Source organism: Pan paniscus, chromosome 12, assembly GCF_029289425.2.
Source record: "Pan paniscus chromosome 12, NHGRI_mPanPan1-v2.0_pri, whole genome shotgun sequence".
Classification (NCBI taxonomy): domain Eukaryota; kingdom Metazoa; phylum Chordata; class Mammalia; order Primates; family Hominidae; genus Pan; species Pan paniscus.
The window spans coordinates 14973889-14987350 of NC_073261.2; positions in this window are offsets into that span (position 1 = coordinate 14973889).

Sequence of the window (13462 nt, forward strand, 5' to 3'; positions counted from 1 at the left end):
ACCGAGACGCCATGGCTATAGTTCTCATGGAAGAAACTCCCTCTCTCTCACCTCTATCTCCTTCCTTTGTTCACTTCTTTTAGTTTTCTAGTTTTTTTCCTTTTCTACTGAGTCTACAGCAATTATTCCTTTCCCGACTGTTTGAGAGACATTCGTGTCTCCAGGGCTATGAATGAGGGAAAGAGACAGGGAATGTTTGGGGAGAGCTTGGAGTCCCTGACCTCCTCAGGAAATGCCGGGAAGCATCCTTCCTCCCTCTCTCCAGTGCCCTCTCACTATCACCTTCTCCCCATCACCCTCTCCCCTTCTCGCTCTCCCCATCACCCTCTCCCCTTCTCGCTCTCCCCATCACCCTCTCCCCTTCTCGCTCTCCCCATCACCCTCTCCCCTTCTCGCTCTCCCCATCACCCTCTCCCCTTCTCGCTCTCCCCATCACCCTCTCCCCTTCTCGCTCTCCCCATCACCCTCTCCCCTTCTCGCTCTCCCCATCTCCCTCCCCTCTTCTCCCTCTCCCCATTACCCTCCCCTCTTCTCCCTCTCCCCATCACCCTCCCCTCTTCTCGCTCTCCCCATCACCCTCCCCTCTTCTCCCTCTCCCCATTACCCTCCCCTCTTCTCCCTCTCCCCATCACCCTCTCCCCTTCTCGCTCTCCCCATCACCCTCCCCTCTTCTCCCTCTCCCCATCACCCTCCCCTCTTCTCCCTCTCCCCATCACCCTCTCCCCTTCTCGCTCTCCCCATCACCCTCCCCTCTTCTCCCTCTCCCCATCACCCTCCCCTCTTCTCCCTCTCCCCATCTCCCTCCCCTCTTCTCCCTCTCCCCATCACCCTCCCCTCTTCTCCCTCTCCCCATCACCCTCTCCCCTTCTCCCTCTCCCCATCACCCTCCCCTCTTCTCCCTCTCCCCATCTCCCTCCCCTCTTCTCCCTCTCCCCATCACCCTCTCCCCTTCTTGCTCTCCCCATCACCCTCCCCTCTTCTCCCTCTCCCCATCACCCTCCCCTCTTCTCCCTCTCCCCATTACCCTCTCCCCTTCTCGCTCTCCCCATCACCCTCCCCTCTTCTCCCTCTCCCCATCACCCTCCCCTCTTCTCCCTCTCCCCATCACCCTCTCCCCTTCTCCCTCTCCCCATCACCCTCCCCTCTTCTCCCTCTCCCCACTACCCTCTCCCCTTCTCGCTCTCCCCATCACCCTCCCCTCTTCTCCCTCTCCCCATCTCCCTCCCCTCTTCTCCCTCTCCCCATCACCCTCTCCCCTTCTTGCTCTCCCCATCACCCTCCCCTCTTCTCCCTCTCCCCATCACCCTCCCCTCTTCTCCCTCTCCCCATTACCCTCCCCTCTTCTCCCTCTCCCCATCACCCTCCCCTCTTCTCCCTCTCCCCATCACCCTCCCCTCTTCTCCCTCTCCCCATCACCCTCCCCTCTTCTCCCTCTCCCCATTACCCTCTCCCCTTCTCGCTCTCCCCATCACCCTCCCCTCTTCTCCCTCTCCCCATCACCCTCCCCTCTTCTCCCTCTCCCCATCACCCTCCCCTCTTCTCCCTCTCCCCATTACCCTCTCCCCTTCTCGCTCTCCCCATCACCCTCCCCTCTTCTCCCTCTCCCCATCACCCTCCCCTCTTCTCCCTCTCCCCATCACCCTCCCCTCTTCTCCCTCTCCCCATTACCCTCTCCCCTTCTCGCTCTCCCCATCACCCTCTCCCCTTCTCGCTCTCCCCATCTCCCTCCCCTCTTCTCCCTCTCCCCATTACCCTCCCCTCTTCTCCCTCTCCCCATCACCCTCCCCTCTTCTCGCTCTCCCCATCACCCTCCCCTCTTCTCCCTCTCCCCATTACCCTCCCCTCTTCTCCCTCTCCCCATCACCCTCTCCCCTTCTCGCTCTCCCCATCACCCTCCCCTCTTCTCCCTCTCCCCATCACCCTCCCCTCTTCTCCCTCTCCCCATCACCCTCTCCCCTTCTCGCTCTCCCCATCACCCTCCCCTCTTCTCCCTCTCCCCATCACCCTCCCCTCTTCTCCCTCTCCCCATCTCCCTCCCCTCTTCTCCCTCTCCCCATCACCCTCCCCTCTTCTCCCTCTCCCCATCACCCTCTCCCCTTCTCCCTCTCCCCATCACCCTCCCCTCTTCTCCCTCTCCCCATCTCCCTCCCCTCTTCTCCCTCTCCCCTTCTTGCTCTCCCCATCACCCTCCCCTCTTCTCCCTCTCCCCATCACCCTCCCCTCTTCTCCCTCTCCCCATTACCCTCTCCCCTTCTCGCTCTCCCCATCACCCTCCCCTCTTCTCCCTCTCCCCATCACCCTCCCCTCTTCTCCCTCTCCCCATCACCCTCTCCCCTTCTCCCTCTCCCCATCACCCTCCCCTCTTCTCCCTCTCCCCATTACCCTCTCCCCTTCTCGCTCTCCCCATCACCCTCCCCTCTTCTCCCTCTCCCCATCACCCTCCCCTCTTCTCCCTCTCCCCATCACCCTCTCCCCTTCTCCCTCTCCCCATCACCCTCCCCTCTTCTCCCTCTCCCCATTACCCTCTCCCCTTCTCGCTCTCCCCATCACCCTCCCCTCTTCTCCCTCTCCCCATCTCCCTCCCCTCTTCTCCCTCTCCCCATCACCCTCTCCCCTTCTTGCTCTCCCCATCACCCTCCCCTCTTCTCCCTCTCCCCATCACCCTCCCCTCTTCTCCCTCTCCCCATTACCCTCCCCTCTTCTCCCTCTCCCCATCACCCTCCCCTCTTCTCCCTCTCCCCATCACCCTCCCCTCTTCTCCCTCTCCCCATCACCCTCCCCTCTTCTCCCTCTCCCCATTACCCTCTCCCCTTCTCGCTCTCCCCATCACCCTCCCCTCTTCTCCCTCTCCCCATCACCCTCCCCTCTTCTCCCTCTCCCCATCACCCTCCCCTCTTCTCCCTCTCCCCATCTCCCTCTCCCCTTTGTCCTCTCTCCATCGCCCTCGCCCCATGGCCCTCTCCTTGGCTTCTTGCTCTTCTCATTACTGTCTACAGCTCCTGTGGCTCTTTGGGGACCACTGGGACACAGATGCTGGAGGTCATTACCTCCTGGGTGGCAGACGCCCGTCCCCACGAGGAGTCCCCACTCTCATAGGCACACACCACTGTCACCAACCCCATCCCTACATCTCCATGCCCTTCACATAGAAGGAGGGTGCCTGGTTCTCCTTCCTGCAAGAAGCCGGAGCAGGCAGACAGGGCGGACAGGTCTCTCCTTCCCCTGACCTCGCTCTTTCTCCTACCCTTGAGAAGCAGCAGGGGCTAAGGCCCACGGTGGAGGGGCTCAGGCCTCCTGGAAGGTGGCAAGAGGGGCTTTGGATGGGGAGAGAAGGGGAGGTGGGGGACCCAGCTCCTTGGCATCTGTGCCCGGTGGCAGCCGGCCAGGCTGTGGAGGGAAGCGCTGCCTGCGGCTCTCCCGGGGAAATGTGATTTCCCCCTGAGTGAAGCGGACTGTGCAGTGTGGAAATTGGCTCTTTTCTGAGCGAGCTGCTGCTGTTGCTGCAGAGTCGGGGCGGGCCGGCTGGCCCCTGGAGTGAGCCGGGAGCAGCCATGTGCTGAGAACTCATTAGGGATAAATCAAACTAGTAACAGCATGAAGCCAACACCCCCCCCACCGTGCCTCCCTCCCCTACCCCCTCCGAGACCCCCCCACTTCCCCTCCTCCTCCATGGTCTTCTTCCCGTCAGACTCTCTCCTGCCTTCTCCACAGCCAAGGCACCCTCCCTGAAGCCAAGGCACCTCCCCCAGACAAGGCACCCTCCCCTCCAGTTTCAGGAGCCCGAGATCCTGCTCCTGAACACAGCCTCGTGGGCGCAGGCTTATCCGCCTACTGCCCAGACGCCCGGAGCCGCCCCAGTGAGAGACAAGTTCATTTATAAATACCGTCTTTTTTGTTTGTTTTACGTTTGTTTGCTTTTTTTTTGCTGGAGATGGGGGCCTGGTAGCAAGCTTCACTGACAGCCACAGACAGCCCTTGCTAGGAGCACAGATTGGGACCTCACAGTCCAGGCCCTCTCATCCTCCCACCAAAGTCACATCATTCCCCTGTCCTCACCTCCTAGAGGAACCCAGTGGGGAGGCCCCCAGCTGTGGGTAGCATTAATACCCCCACATATATCCATCCCCCTGGGGAGATGAGAGCACCCAGAAGACTTAACCGCAGCGGGAAAGAAATTGTCCTTAAAACAGATGAGCTTGGTCAGAATGGAAACTCATTTCCCCACCGGAGGAAAGCAAGGAAGAGAAACAGACAAGGAGGAAGAAAGAAGGCAGGAACAAGGCCTGGAGCTCTTGTCGTCATGAAGGTGATGAAAGTGTTTACCTGCAAAGTATAGCCATTTCTTCCCTAGAAACACCCTCTTTGCTGAGGCAGCGGGAAAGGGTCAGCCTGGTCTGTTATTCCAGGGGCTGAACTGGTTGGTGTTATTAAACTTTTATTAGGTATCATATCATCATAACATGGCCCCTGGTTATTGCCTTTGTTTTCCCCCTGGGAGACATTGGCTGAGGGATGTTGCTAAAAGGGCCCAGACCTGGAGTGTAGAGTTGTGACCGGATTTCTGTCCCTTCCCTTCTGGCGACCCCAGGAGACTCCTCACTTACCTCAACTGTAAAATGCATGGCTTGAGCCAAAAAAATGTCCAGCTCAACGCTGTGACGCAGTCGTGACCCAGGTCAGTGACAAGCATTGAGGGCCTCATCTGACTGGTTTAGGTAGGAAGCCCTCTTTCTCCAAAATTTCCCCAGGAATTTTCCATCAGGCAAACACCGTATTTCCATATTTGGAATCTGCTCTGTGTTTGGGGTGGGAGTGGGGCGGCTTCTGGTGCCCCACCCTGCCTGATGGGAGCTTGGGTCCTGACTCAGCTTGCCGAGCTAAAGCCAGGCTTCCAGAAAATTCCAGGATGGGGAAGAAACCAGAGGAGAGCCAGCTAGCCACAGTTAGTATAGGCTGGGGCATGAGGATTCTGCTATAGCCCTTACATTAGTTGATTGATTCATTCATTCATTTATTCAGAAGTCTTTTATGAACTACCTGCTTTGAATGTTTCCCTTTGGTAGGCACCAGGAGAAAACAAGATGAACCCAAAAGGACTCCTCCCAGCTCCCAAGGGGAAAAAAAACAAAAACAAACAAACGAACAAAAAACAGCTTAAGAAACGAGACTTGTACAGAACTATAGAGCAAAGTGGGAAAGTGAACATCAGAAGACAGTTGCACATAAAATACAAAATACTGTTGGTTTTCAGATAATATTTGCGAAATCCCTCATGGTCATCCCAGGCCTCTATCTGGGATCACTGTCTTCTCCAAGAAGCAGCCACTAGGAACAGCAACTGCAAATTCTAACCCTCAAGCCTGAAGTCCAACCTGTCTTCCTGGAAAAAGGCTGCTCCCCTGGCCTCCTATGCTTCTGTGTCTGGGAGGAGTAAGGCGGTGCTGGGCAAGGAAGAAATAAAACATCATCAGCATCCTTTCCCAAATACCCTCTCACCCCATTCCAACTGCCGTCTTCCAGACTTGCCCCAAACCTATCTAACCGGACCACAAGCCTAGAACCAGAAGGCCTGGGTCTCTCTCTGAGCTGCTTCTTTGTTCTTACACCTGGGTGGGGAAGGGGGCAGTGGGTACCCAGGGCCTGAAAACAGACTACAGGCTGCCCCTCCCTGCACATCTGGCTGGTCCCCTCCTTCCCATCTTGATAGCTGCCTGCACCCAGGGTGGACCAGCCCAGCTCCTCAACCACAGGTTGGAGGACTAGAAAAGGGAGAGAAGGGTCCAGGGTGGGGAGAGTGGGAAATGGCAAGCAGGGGAAAGGAGAGGGCCAGGGACATCACCTGACTGTGAGTTCTAGGACTGCTGGGGGAGGTGACAGTGATACAGGCTTTAGGAACAGGCCTCACCTCCATGATCCCTATGATGCATACACATTTTCTCAGAGGTCTACTTGGAGGATAGAGGGAGGGGACTTTAGAGGCTGAAACACAATGATGGGGGGATGCAGTACCCAAATGTCCCAAGGAAGGGAGGGAAAGTAGAAGATAGGGAGTCAGAGAAGCGGGGAGCAGGTGCCTCCTCCCAGCAGCCAGCCCCAGGGAGGGAATGGGGGTGGACCCAGACCCGGGCCAAGGCTCAGGGCCCATCTGAGCATGTCGCCTGCTAAGGAGGAGTGGAGGCGGGGGAGGGGAGGGCGGGGAGGTGAATAAATAATAGGAAATAAAACTTCATGAAGCAGAAAATAAAAGGCAGATTATACAGATGTGGCAATTTGAAGGATCATTGCCTCTGTCCTCTTTTTAACTGCTGCATCTGGAGTTTCGAAGCGGCTTATCCTCTCCCTCCCTCTCCCAGGTCCCCGCCTGGCTGGAGGCCCCCACAGGGCCAAGGCACGTGTGGGGACAGCACCTCAAACGCCTCAAATGCCAGTGGCATTTCCTAGCACCACACACGGCTGCCCAGCCTGGGACGGGCTTGCAGGGCGGTGGGGACAGTGGGTGAAAGGGTGGGCTGGGTGATTGGGGTGAACCTCTGAGCAGGTGTGGGTGTGGCTGGGTTTGTGAGCGAGTATGAGCTTGGTATGAGGACCAGGTAGACTGTGGGGAGTGAATCTGTATGGTTAGGAGTGGGGTGAGGATTCGTCAGGCATGAGGAAGGGGACCCTGGTCTGGATGACTATCAGTGGGAGAATGAGGCCTAAGTCTCTGCAGCTTATTTCTGCTCTTCATCAAAATTCATGTGTTAAGCCTCAATTTGACACTGTGCCAGGTGCTATATAAACAGACATGGTCCCTGCCCTTAAGGAATTTCCAGCCTAAGACACACACACACTGACATTTTGTTTATTTTATTTTAAATATTAATATATTCCTCGCCTTGTTCTGGGGAGGATTTGAGACTGCTCATATGATATGCATGCCATAAATTAGTAAAATGCAATAAAAAATAAAGCATCAGACCACAGAAAGTATGCCATGGGTGGTATAGCGGGCCGTAGGCGGCTGTAAAGTTGATCCGGAATTGGCCTTCAGTCTCTTAGTGGTCAACTGAAAGGGTGTTGTGGTCACATACATGGCTCTCATTCATAAGAGGGCAATGTACCAGCTCTTAGAAGAAGCAAAACTTTTTCTAGTACTTGACTCTAAGGAAAATGACCCACCTCGGCCCAGATGAAAGAGACTAGCGTGGATAATGTCCTCAAAACATGGCAGCAAATTCAGGCTCAGTTTCTCTGGGCTGTGTCCTGCAGGAAGCTCCAAGGTGGTCACCCTCAGCCTCTGCCCAGTGAGAGCACTGAAATCCACACTCCCTTGAGCAAAGAAACGCTCTGTATGTTTCAATTCTTTCTTCAGCACTGGGATTTCTTTCAAGTGGGTTTTCATATACAGATTAGCCCATGACCATGACTAGAGGCTCAGAGGAAATACTAGTAACTGAAGTCACAATTCCTAGCTGGGTCCAACTCAGGGTCAGAGCAGCGAATGTGGACATGTAGAGGGAGGAGGCCAGGAGTGGTGGGCAAGACTGTCAGCAAGCCTGCACAGGGAGAGCATCTCTTCTGTGTCTGTGTACCTCCTCCCGAACCTGTGTCACACCACAGAGGAGGACAAAGAAATAAGAAAACCAGGGGCTTCTACCCTGATTGTGAGGCAAAGGTCCATCCATCCGGGTCAAATCTCTGTATGTATCCTGGTGTGTGATCTTTCAAAGCAACGGATGACCTCAAGCCATCGCAGAATCACTCACAGAAACAGAGGAGTCAGGAGAGGACTAGTTTGCAGGAGATGACACCGAGTGTGGCCTTACAGATAATATAGTAACACCTGTACCGTATGGTCATTTGTAATTTCAGGAAGATATATTGAGGAGCCATGTATTGTGGACAGTTAGAATTCCAGGTCTGAAATTCAGAACAGAGATGAGAGTTGAAGGCTTAGATTTAGAGACTTCTTCCAGAAACTATCTTGAAAGCCCAGCAGTCAGCCAGGTAAGATCTTTGAGGCTACATAGTTTAGGAGTGGGAAGAGCAAGAGGGAGTAGCAGGAAAGACAGAAAAAGAATATGCACCAGTACTTTGGGAGGCAGAGGCCGGCGGATCACGAGGTCAGGAGTTTGAGACCAGCCTGACCAACATGGTGAAACCCCATCTCTACTAAAAATACAAAGATTAGCTGGGTGTGGTGGCACATGCCTGTAATCCCAGCTACTCAGGAGGCTGAGGAAGGAGAATTGCTTGAACCCGGGAGGCAGAGGTTGCAGTGAATTGAGATCGTGCCACTGCACTCCTGCCTGAAAAAAAATATGCAAGAAAGTAGAAAAAGAACCAGGACATAGTTTTGAGATGTGCATTCTTTCGACTCTAGATATCAGGCCCTGGGGAAGCAGTGAAAATCAACAATCCCAGTTCCTGCCCACAGGGAGTTTATGTTGCTCTGGAAGCAGAGAGGCAAAAAGAAATGAAGAGGGCCGGGGTGTGGTGGCTTATGCCTGTAATCCCAGCACTTTGGGAGGCTGAGGCAGGCGGATTACAAGATCAGGAGATCGAGACCATCCTGGCTAACACAGTGAAACCCCGTCTCTACTAAAAATACAAAAAAATTAGCCGGGCGTGGTAGCGGGCGCCTGTAGTCCCAGCTGCTCGGGAGGCTGAGGCAGGAGAACGGCGTGAACTCGGGAGGCAGAGCTTGCAGTGAGCCGAGATCATGCCACCGCACTCCAGCCTGGGCGACCGAGCAAGACTCCATCTCAAAAAAAAAAAAAAAAGAAGAAGAGGAGAGAGGAGAGGAGAGTTACAGAGTTTCATGTAATAGAAACTGAAGGAGGAAGACAGGGAAGGCCTCTTGGAGGAAAGGGCTCTGCATATTAGTCGGTTTTCTCCCCATCATCCATTCCTCCTCCCCTGTCCTTCCAGTACTCAGAATTTCTCCACAGCTGGTCCCTATGTTTTGGTGGTGCTGACTTCACTCTCATCCTCTCCAGAAGTGGACTCTGATTTCCTTAAACCCCTGGCTCTAGTGACTGGCTCAGATATGGGCACACGGCCCAAGGCAGGCTGCTACAGGAGACTATTCCTGGATTTGAGTTTGAAACTTCCAGGAAGCAGAGAGTCACTTTCTGCTAGATTTGCACCAAGAAAATGGATCTTGAGAGCTCCTGGGGCCATCTTGGAAGCATGAGGGTTGTTCCTGCTCATAGGCCTGGGAGATGGAGCCCCCAAAAGAACAAGAGAGAAAAGGGGCCTTGAATCAGAGTGAAGCCCGAGATGAAGCCTCACCTGACCTGGATACAGATTATTCAGCTATTGGAGCCAATCAAAGTCCTTTTCTGCTAAAGCTCATTTGAGCTCAGATTTGTTATTTGCAGGCCAAGGCAGAGCCAAGTGCAAAGCTACCCAGCATCCAAGCAGGATGGCATGCATGAGGGCAGAGCCTAAGCCAGAGCCCAGAGGAGGAGGGGAGCAGACGTGGGGTAAGTCTGGTGAGGCTATGAATTAATAGCTAACCTCACAGGTGTTCCTTCTGTGCCAGGCATTGTTCTGAGATGTTTACGTGCATAATTTCACTTAATCTTCATGAGGACCTTGTGACATAAGTAGTGTTATTATCCCCATTTTATAGAGAAGCAAACAGAACATAAGAGGCTAACTGGCCACGGTCAGATGGCTAGAAAAGCTGGACTCAATTCCCGGCAGTCCCACTCAAGGGCCTGGCCACTGGGGCAAGATCAGGCTGAGCCTGGGTGCAGGGTCTGGTAGATGATCACATAGCTATCAAGGCCAAAGGTCGCTGAGAGGTGATGGCAGAAGAAGGCTGAGAAGGCATCAGAGTTGATGACTGCAGCCATCAATTGCCCTGGGAGGTGCCATTTCAGGCAAAGGTGGGGTGGACGCCGATTTGTAAGGTGTGAATTAGAGCCAGGTATGAATGGGAACCTGGTAAGGGCTGGGAACAGTTGGCAAAGCCCACACACACCGTGAATTCATCACAGAAAGCAGGGAAGCCAGGGTCAGCTATGGAAAGCAAGAGAGTCTAACGCCAGCTTTGATTTTTGCTCATGATGGTGTTTGCAAGGCATGATAATGAAGGGGGTAGAGAATAGGCTCAAAGAGCCCCAGTGGGCCCATGAAGGAGAGAGGTCTGTGGCAGGCAGGAGAAGAGGAGCCAGTGTGCCGGCTGAGGGGAACAGTTGGTCACAGGCTTGTGGAGGGCACCTCTTCCTCTGGAGAAGGGAAGATGAAGGGAACAGGCAAAGGTGCAAGCCACGGTTAGCTGGTGAGGGGGCATGGGCATCAGAAAAGCTGAGGGGCAGAGGTGTTGGCAGAGGGGCCAGTGGGGAGGACAGTAGCCATTCAAGAAACCTTGAGGATCTGTGAGCATGCCTGCTCAGCTCAGCAGGAGGAAAAAGGACCTGCTATGGCCAGGTTTTCACAGGTTCTGGGATATTGCCTTTTTTTCTTTTTGTATTTATTTTGAAATAATTTCAGATTTACATGTAAGTTACACAAATAGTACAGTGCATTTGCAGGCCATATTCTGACCCTACCCATTGGCCTTACTTTTTCAAGGCATTTCATCTTTTTTTTCTTTTTCGACAGAGTCTCGCTCCGTTACCCAGGCCAGAGTGCAATGGCGCAACCTCGGCTCGCTGCAACCTCCGCCTCCTGGGTTCAAGCCATTCTCCTGCTTCAGCCTCCTGAGTAGCTGGGATTATAGGCATGTGCCACTATGCCCGGCTATTTTTTGTATTTTTAGTAAAGACTGGGTTTCACCACGTTGGCCAGGCTGGTCTCGAACTCCTGATCTCAGGTGATGCGCCCGCTTCAGCCTCCCAAAGTGCTGGGATTACAGGCGTGAGCCACCGCGCCCAGCTCATCTTCTTAAAACAAAATCCCTAGGCTGTCCTCCAAGCCCTGAGCTTGGCACTCTTCTCTTTAAAAATTGCACTGCACTGGCCAGGCACGGTGGCTCACGCCTGTGATCCCAATGCTTTGGGAGGCCAAGGCAGCTGGATCACTTGAGGTCAGGAGTTTGAGACCAGCCTGACCAACATGGTGAAACCCTGTCTCCACTAAAAAATACAAAATTAGCTGGGCATGGTGGTGCATGCCCGTAATCCCAGCTACTTGGGAGGCTGGGAAAGGAGAATCTCTTGAACCCAGGAGGCGGAGGTTGCAGTGAGCTGAGATCGCACCATTGCACTCCAGCCTGGGCAACAGAGCGAGACTCTGTCTCAAAAAAAAAAAAAAAAGTTGCACTGCACATTCACAAAAAGCCACTCTCCTTGGCTGCATTGGAGACCCTGTATGATCTGGCCTCAGGCCACCCTGACGGCCCTGTTTCCCTCTGCCCCCCTCACCCCGACCCTCCAGTCCTGCTCCTTCCAACCCCGACACATTCCATATGTCTCCGTCTCCTGAAGACTCAGACCCTCCTAAGGAAAAAGGTGCAGGTCTTGGTGATCTTTTTATCTACCCTGGTGCCTGGCAAGCAACAAACAAATGTCATCAGCAGAAAGCCAGGCTCAGCTGAGATCATGAGAGCCCAGGAAGCAGTTATATCAGGAGGAACAACCTGGGTCACAGCAGGCCCAGGACCCTGGAAGCTGAGCTCCCCTATATGGGAAAGGAAGAACTAAAGCCAAACTTCAAGTGCCCTTCCAGAGCCTGAGCTCATCACTGAGAACCTCTGTCTGTCCCTTCTCCTGCAAAGAGAAGGACACAGGTGGGAGAGGAGCATGGGGTGGGAACAAGAAGGTCAGACATAGGCCTGTGGTGGTTTGATCTGTTCCATACCTAGGATGGGGACTGGAGCCTGCTCAGCTTTCACCTTCCAGCGTTACCTGGAGCAACCCTGTGGGGAGCTGTAGGCTGTCCCCATAGACTTCTGAGATGTCTTTCTTTCTCTCCATCTGCAGGAAGATGTCAGAGCCCCAATCTTTTCCCTAGGAGAGGCTTCCCTAGATGGTGGGAGTCCTGGCCCAGGCCACTGTGGGTTTTACGAAGTTGAAGGTCCTGGCACAGGTGCACACATAATAACTTCCTGCCTTTCAGGGAGCACAGCTCAGCTCCACAGCAGGACACCTGAGCAGCCAGAAGCTAGAAAGATGCAAGCCTGCCTCCAAGTGGTCACATGTCATAACTGCAGCCCACAACCCAGACCCTCCAGGCAGAGGTGCCTGGGCAGCATTGACTATGGCAGTCCAGGCAGCCACCATCATCTGGCTCTGAAGATTCCACGTGCTCAGGTGAAAGAGAGGTGCCGGTTCTACATGAGCAAAGGAGCATCAAAGTGTCACACACACATGCATTCAAACTTTCACCTTTTATCATGGTTTTAGAAATAAGGATGCATAGGCCAGGTGTGGTGGTTCACGCCTGTAATCCCAGCACTTTGGGGGGCCGAGGCAGGCAGACTACCTGAGGTCAGGAGTTCGAGACCAGCCTAGCCAACATGACGAAACCCCATCTCTACTAAAAATACAAAAAAATTAGCCGGGCGTGGTAGCGGGCGCCTGTAGTCCCAGCTACTCGGGAGGCTGAGGCAGGAGAATGGCGTGAACCCGGGAGGCGGAGCTTGCAGTGAGCCGAGATCGCGCCACTGCACTCCAGCCTGGGCGACAGAGCGAGACTCCGTCTCAAAAAAAAAAAAAAAAATACAAAAAATACAAAAAATAGCCGGGCGTGGTGGCACACGCCTGTAATCCTAGCTACTTGGGAGGCTGAGGCAGGAGAATCGCTTGATTCAGTGGAGGTTGCAGTCAGCCAAGATCACACCATTGCACTCCAGCCTGGGTTACAAGAGCAAAACTCCGTCTCAAAAAAAAAAAAAAAAAAGGATGCACGTTCAGTGAGGTCAAATAACCTACTCCACTTAGTTTGTAAGCATCAGTCTTGGGCCAAAAGTCATGTCCACTTGATGCTGGGATTCCACTTCAATCAAATGAGGCAATTGGACTCTACTGCAGCTAACTGCTACTTACACATCAGAATTACCCAGGGAGCTTTAAACATATTTATCTATCCCTCTGACCCAGGCTGACTGAATCAGCATCCCTGGGTGTGGGCTGGGAATGTGTCTTTTCAGCACACTTCCCCAGCAAGATAAAAGTGCCTCTGTAAACTGAGAGCAGGAAACCAGTGGGCAAGATTATCAACTCATGGAGTCAGGGACATGTTTAATTCATTTGTGAATCCCCTGGTACTGGCACATAGAAAGCGTCCCATATTATCTGCAAAATGAATGAATGAATAAATGAGCAAGTAGGTGAATGAATGATTCTGAGGTCTCCTCCAGCTTTGATGGCCTATGACCGTGTGACTCCTGCATATGCATGAACACACAGACACAGACACTACACACATGCACAGACACACATACACACTTGGAGCAAAGTGGGATGAAGCCTGCCACACTGCAGGTGGTCCTAGCTGCCTGACCTCCCTTCCTCACACACTGACACACCTC